The sequence below is a fragment of the Centruroides sculpturatus genome, unplaced genomic scaffold, assembly GCF_000671375.1.
Source record: "Centruroides sculpturatus isolate CEXI.00-Female unplaced genomic scaffold, Cexi_2.0 scaffold670, whole genome shotgun sequence".
Classification (NCBI taxonomy): domain Eukaryota; kingdom Metazoa; phylum Arthropoda; class Arachnida; order Scorpiones; family Buthidae; genus Centruroides; species Centruroides sculpturatus.
In genome coordinates, this window is record NW_019384923.1 from 161,129 (window position 1) to 168,791 (window position 7,663).

The following is a 7,663-nucleotide window of genomic DNA, read 5'->3' on the forward strand; positions in this document are numbered from 1 at the left end:
CATCTGAAAATAGACTTATTTATGTTCATCTTTATGAATACTCGTAGTTTCGCTTTGTGCGTAGAAGATGGAATGGCCTCGTGGAGTTTTCTAGACTTTCGTTACCGTGTAACAACTAAACAAGGTTTAGTTTCTCATAAAATGTCACACAGTAAGGGAGGAGCATTTCCTCTTTATGGTAGATCGATCGTATCTTTCCTTGTGCATTAAACAGGAGCCGTTTCTGATACAGTCTTCCTGTGGTGCACTACTATAGCACTTTTAACTACGTTTGCGGGTTTCACTGCCTCGCATTGATGCCAGGCAGTGAAACCCGCAAACTAAACTATATTCTCTGATAAACTAAAGTATATTCATCAATCGTTTATATAAGATCTAAACTTGTAGCTGCTTTAAGATGTGGGATTATAATCATTGCCTTAGTTTTGAGATTAATAACAATTCTACAAAAAATTATATCGTTTAGATATTTAGGGAATGAATCACAAGCTGCTCTTTTAAAATTTTCCATCGACTTTAATTTTTCACCTGTTAAAAATTCGCAGTCAGACGAAATCCCATATGTTTTCATGTCTCCATCTAAGTCGTGTTATTAAAATAACCATCACTTATTTTATTTATATTGTAAATAAATATTTATAATTTTAAATTAAGCAAACAAAACGTAACATAAACTGGCAGTAAGTTGACAATATACGTAATGCTTTTCTTAGTTACTTTCTGAATAATGTCAAGAATTGCCGTAAATTCATTTAAGTACAGTAGACCCCCTATAACGCGGGTTCCTATAACGAAGATTCCTATAACGCGGCGAAAAAATTGCAGCGGTATTCGTATAAAAACCCGAAAAGGGACTCGTAAAACGCGGTAAAACGTCATCGCCAAATCGTCATCGCGGACGAGCAGCCAAACTACTTTCCGCCGTCCAGCGCCACGCTACAGAGACTTTAGGCCCGTAAGTTGAGTTTAAATCATCTGTACAGTATTATATATAAATTATATAAAAATTAGGTACTGTACATATAATTATATAAATATATTAATTATACATAAATTAGGTACTGTATATATAATTATATATTAATTTAATTTATTGTAAATTTATTATAATTATGTATATACTTTCCGCCGTCCAGCGCCACGCTACGGAGAGTTTAGGCGAGTAAGTTGAGTTTACTATCGTCTGTACAGTATGTAAATTAGGTACCGTAAGTCTAATACAGCACTGTAATTTTATAATTTCTTGTGAAAGAAACATTTCTCCAAAGTTCAACGAATTTTTTCAGAAAAATAACATCAGAAATCGCGGCCGCCGTTTGGTGCGCTGCTCCGCGACGAAAACAAGCTTACGCAATGGCGATGTCGAATGGTGCACACTCGGTGAGTAATCCTACAATTTTTTGTTTATAGGATAGTTTATACGGATTATTCCCAAAAACTTATACGTGTTTTGGAAATGTTAAGTCGAATTAGTCTAGAATCGATTACTTTTATGGAAGAAGACCTTTGAAACAGCCGTAGTCCGTAAACTTCACACGTGTCGGGTTGCGATTGGCTCGTGTATTTAAGGATTCTTACAACGCGAAATTCGTATAACGAGGAACGTATCTACCGCGTTATAGGGGGGTCTACTGTAATCCTGCAATTCCTGTGAAATAATAAAGTATAGGCTATGAATGAAATAGACGTCTAAGAAAGTTTAGTGCATTTTGACAATTTTTAACTCCCCGTGAGTCAAGGGAATCCTCGCTCTTGCTTGAGGCGCGGTCGTTCTATCGGATCCCGTGTTTTTAATATAAAATTATAAATTTTATCTATCGCATAAAGGAACTACAATTTTCCTGTTAAATTCTGCGCTTTGCTTTTTTCTAATAGTATAAATTACTTGTGCGTTTTTAATGTTTATTTTTATGTAATTTGATCCAAAAGTAATCGTGTCAAGTTTGAACTCGCTGTAAAATATCTAAAGTTCCACCGACTGCTATCGAGTTTAGTTGTGAATGGAGAAGACGATGCCTCATTCAGAAAGATTTCTTAATAGACTTCGCGTTACCTCCTACCACTAGAGTCAATAAACGTTAATTAAATTCTTCTTTCTGGGTTGTAAATCGACTAATTGACAAAGTTTTTATTTCATTTTGGTCATAAGAATGTTGTCTTCGAGACTTAACAGATAGTTTTGTTAGATCTTTACGCATTAATTTTTTTAATTTTTATGTGCTTTTTATGTGATACGCGATGCAACCGTGTCAATTCCCGAATGTTATAAAGATGCAATTAGCAAAAATTTTACATTTTTTACAATTTGTATTGTCATAATTTATTTTTATATGTTTTGTGGCGTTGTGCTTCCTGCCGCAAAAAAATGTCGTAACGCAATCACCTGCACCGATTTCGTTTATAATTACAGTACGTAGAATTCAGATCGTGTTGTCTATTAAGTTGGTTTGGTTGTGCAGCGATGGGAAATAAATACATAATAAATACAGATTATAATTACAATTATTTTTAAAAGATCAATTTAGATTATTATGTTATAAAAGAATGATAGCTACGTGTAAATCTTGTCGCGTAGCTGTCATTCTTTTATTTATATGTAATTTCATAATGTTTAGGGTCTAATTAGCTAGCTTCTCTTTCATTGATTCTGTTTGAATGAGTAAGCATCTTCACAGAATTATACATCACACTTTCCCTGACAACAATAAAGTCATGCCGGTCATTTATGTAACATTTTTCGGGAAAATTTTTGAATTACAATCGCGTGACTTTCGGCCTATGCAGTTCACATACAATCCAGGTTTTTTGAACCTACAATTTCTACGTTTTGTCTTGACTTTCTTGTATCAAACTACGTTCTCGAGATTTAGAAAGAACAGAGAATGGACGAACGACAGTAGAAACTTATAAACCTATATTTTTTTCAAATTTCTGCCCAATAACACATATTCGCCTTTATTCAGTCCGACTACTTTCAAAATATGACGAGTGACCACTCAGTAGCTATTCATCACCTCGAACTTCAACCCCCAAAATTTCATAACATTAACGCCCGTTATACACAAGCGACCATGCCAAATTTCCTTATTTAATCTGAGCCCCATACTGAGATATTCAACACACACGCAAACGCACTTTTAAGGAAATGTTTTCGTACTTTGTTTAATTTTTTTAGTTCATTTGTTATGATATTTTATTTTAGATAGTTTTATATACTGTATTTATTATAAAACTGGCTGTTACCCGCGACTTTGTCCGCGGTGGTTTTGCAAGCAAATCCCATTTATATTCAGTATTTCAACAACCATAGTAATTGTTATATAACACCTACCGCGGAGAATGATGAGAATTGCCGGGAATCAAACAAACAATTTTCAATTTGATCAATTTTCTGGAACGTTTACAATCGTTCTATAATAGAACCGATACGCAATAACAAATTCGAATCTAAAAAGGTTCGAACATTTGGTTAAAAAATCGAAATATATAAAAATATTTATAACAATGTCTGAAATGTTATAATTTAATACACCTAAGTACTTAATGAAGACTAATCGTAACAAAAAATCGCATGTGAAATAGTACAGTAAAAGCCATTCTTCCTGTTAAGCCTTAATGCTCTTCCTTTCCCCCCGCTGGGGAATTTCGAAAAATCCCTTCTTAGTGTGCATTGCCATGGCATACCCTACTAAAACGTTTAACATTTTTCGAGTGATGTGGGGCGTCATAACACCATTTATATTTATTATTTCAACAACCATATTTATTATGTAATTTATAACAATCCAAATGTATAAAATTATTGCGTTAAACATACCCCTTATTACTGAGAATCTTCTAATTCAATCGAACGTTTTCAATCTGACCAATTTTCTAGAACGTTTGCAATAATTCTATAATCGAACAAATATGCAGTAACAAATTCGAATTTAAAACGGTTCGAACATTTAATTAAAAAATCGTAATACGTAAATATCGTACATTTGGAAATTAAGTTATTACCACCAGAAACAAAAAATCGCATTTAAAATAGTACAGTAGAAGCCATTCGTCCGGTTAAGCTTTAATCCTCTCTCTCTTCCCCCTCGGGGGAATTTCGAAAAATCCCTTCTTAGTGTGCATTACTATGGCATACCCTACTAAAACGCATATAAAAACAAAAAATCGCATCTAAAGTAGTACAGTAGAAGCCGTTTTTCCGGTTAAGACTTAATCTTCTCCCTTTTCCCCCCGCCGGGAAATTTCGAAAAATTTTTTCTTAGTGTGCGTTTTCATGACGTACCCTAACTGTGTACCAAATTTCACCGCTTTAAGTTCAGCGGTTTGCTCTGGGCGATGATAAATCAGTGAGTGAATGAGTGAGTCAGTCAGGACAAGCAATTTTATATATATATAGATATATAATTATATGTACAGTACCTAATTTATATACAATTTATATATAATTATATGTACAGACGAAACTAAACTCAATTTACCCGCCTAAACTGTCCGTAGCGTGGCGCTGGACGGCGGGAAAGTAGTTCGGCTGCCCAGTGACGTTTTACGTAATTATAGGAGTTTTTTACCGTTGTGTACAGATACCGCCACAATTTTTTCGCCGTCTTATAGGAATCGTAATTATAGGAACCAGTCTTATAGGGGGATCTACTGTATATAAAAGACGCGAAAGTAAATCAACTTTTTCATTAATAAAGTAATTATACATTTACAGTTACATTTAAAAATTCGTTTTTTAAAATGCTCAGGATTCATTGTCACTTGCCTAATAAACAAGCCAATCATACTATTTCTTTAGTACAAGTTCAGGTACGAGTGTCATTGGCTCGATCACTTCGTACTTTACCGAGGAGACGTAAGTACTCGCATTTCGTAAATGTTTATATAAAGTAAATAGCATAAAATCAAATTTACTATATTTATTTCCGTAATTATTGCCTTTTCATTATTTTTAGAATTTACAGTAGGCTGTGGTGATGTTGAGCGTGTTGCAAATACCCCAGCGAAAAATTTCTTCTATTCCTTTACTACTCGTATCTGAAAGGAAAAATTAATTAAACTATAGAAACAAAACAAAACAGTGTTTATAGACATATCTACATAGTGTATAACTTTTTAAATCAAAAATATACTTCATCGTTATATCCATGTCGATACCGAAATAAAAATGTCTTATGCACGAAGTATAAGAAAATATTTACGCATCAGTCTCAATTTAAGTAAAATAAATATAAAAATACAGTTTATTTTATTTTACTTCAGTTTTCTAAAACTGTAACTACGCAATGGTTTTGCAAATCAGTCGAACGGCTTGACTGTTCGTTTAAGATCAAACCAGGGGGAAATACAGTACTGTACATTCAAAGGAATATAATTTTCAATGGTTAAAAAATTAGATAAATCAGTTCAGTATATTCTAACATTATTTCAATGGATAAGCAAAAAAACAAACATTCTTTGTTTATATACATTTATTTATAACCGAAATTTGCTTGGCATGGATGTAGTTCCTGACAATTGCGAGTTTCTTTTAAATAATTTATCGTCAATAAAGCTCACTCGCACTCGTCTACGTGTGTACAAAATTATGTAGATATATATATAATTAGAAAAATTCTTATTTTTAATAATGATACGGCGGGAGTAATAATAATAAAACAACGACGCATAAAAATACTACAAAAGTTTAGTTTTCTAATTAATTAAATAAGTAATAAGTAAATTTGCTCTAGAATTATGCAAATATCCTATAACATCAGAGCGTTATTATAAAAATGAAACGACAAAAACAATATAAACGAGTAATTATTTAATGTAACATCGTCTCAGTATCGGGCTGCAATTCATTTAGTTTAAAATATACACTGAAGAGCAATTGAATTAGGGATAGCTGGCGTTATGCAAATTTTGAGTTGTATGTAAGCGTGAAAGTGATCAGCAGATGAGGTAAGCAGCAGTTTGACAAGATAAGGAGTACTGCTAACGGTATTAGTAATAGTCAGAAGCAAAATGGGTAAGAGTAAAGCTCTAAGCGCATTTCATCGTGGACAAATCGTCGGGACCCGACGAATGGGTCACTCCATATCGGAAGTAGTGGAAACACTGGGATTTTCAAGCACCACTCGTGAGGGTGTACCGTGAGTACGTTGATTCCGGTAAAACCATTGCTGCCAGGGTAAACTGCCGCGGACAACAGCGTGTAAATGAGCGAGATTGTCGGCCGCTAGCCCGCATTGTAACAGAGAATAGACNTACATATTAAGGCTTTTATATACATTATGTCGATAGTTTTGATACATTTGATAGACCTTTTCTAAAACATGACATAGTAAACTTTTACTGAAAAGTATGTAAAGCAGAAATTACTTACATCCGATAACATATTAAAGAGTACATCGATCGAACGATTAATACCATTTCTGCATTTGCTTTCATTCCAAACATATTACTGCTCAAAATGCTCGCTCGGGCTAACTACATCCATAAACATCTTTTCGCGTTTCTCGACGTGACTTACTTTACTAGTTATTATAATTTTAATTATTATAAAATGGTGAAAAGCTTAATTTTCAGAGTAAGGATGCGTTTTATGGGAAAATATTGTATATGCATATGTAGAGTATAATTTTGTTAACTTAGATACTATACGAGTTATCAATAAACTATCTCTCTGTGTTTCAACCTTTTGACCTTTTACCACAAAAATCTATTAGCATTATTTTTCTTAATGTTCAATTTACCCTGCAAAATGTTAGAAAATTTCGACGTAAAGCGGACGAGTTATTAAGCTTCAAACTGGGTAAAAGTAATTGTGCCGTCCACAAGAGGTATCGGCCTTACACACAAAAATAAATTTAAAAAAACTTGTTTTTGCTTCTCTGGAAATTTCACGTTACGCCGAATCGAAAATAAAAATATTAAAAGGTTATCTTTTGACCAATCGCCATACTTACCCTCGATTATATATAACAGCTGAGAAAGTAAGAATGAAACTTTCTAATCGATTTTTTTAACGATAAAATGTTTATAACTTTATAGTTTTATTTAAATCTTTATTTGTTCTCGGGTTTCCTTGTTATTCTGCTTAATCAACAAGTCAAACATATTCTTCGTTTCGTAGAAATTCATGTACAAATGTCAACTGGCTTGATTACTTAGTGCCTTACTAAGTAAAATTAAGTAGTTGTTTTTTACTTTCTCGATTGTTTTCAATAACAGAGGAAAAGAATGGCGATAGGTCAGTGAATGACCGCCTAAGATTTTTATATTTTTAGATTTAGAGTGCTTTTAAATGTCGACAAATTCAAAAGAATTAGAAATAATTTGTTTATTTATGAATGTTAGGGTGTGTGGGCACGAAAATGTTCAACCTGTTTGAAGTTGTATAACTTCTGTGGTTTCTGTGGAAACTTTTTGAAATTTTCCTACGAGGTTTCTGTATTAGAGAGATTGATTCTGTTAAATTTTGACAGTTAAAGATAGAGGGAATGGGGAAATAAAGGGGTCGTCTCTATCTTCAGTAGTGTCAGAATTATTGACGATTTTACGTGTTATTAGCATTTACAACTTTTTTAGTATAAAACTTATTCCTACTCTCAAAATAAAGCGTTTTGCCATTTGATAATAGCTAGAAATATAAAAAAGATTTTTTAATATAATATAA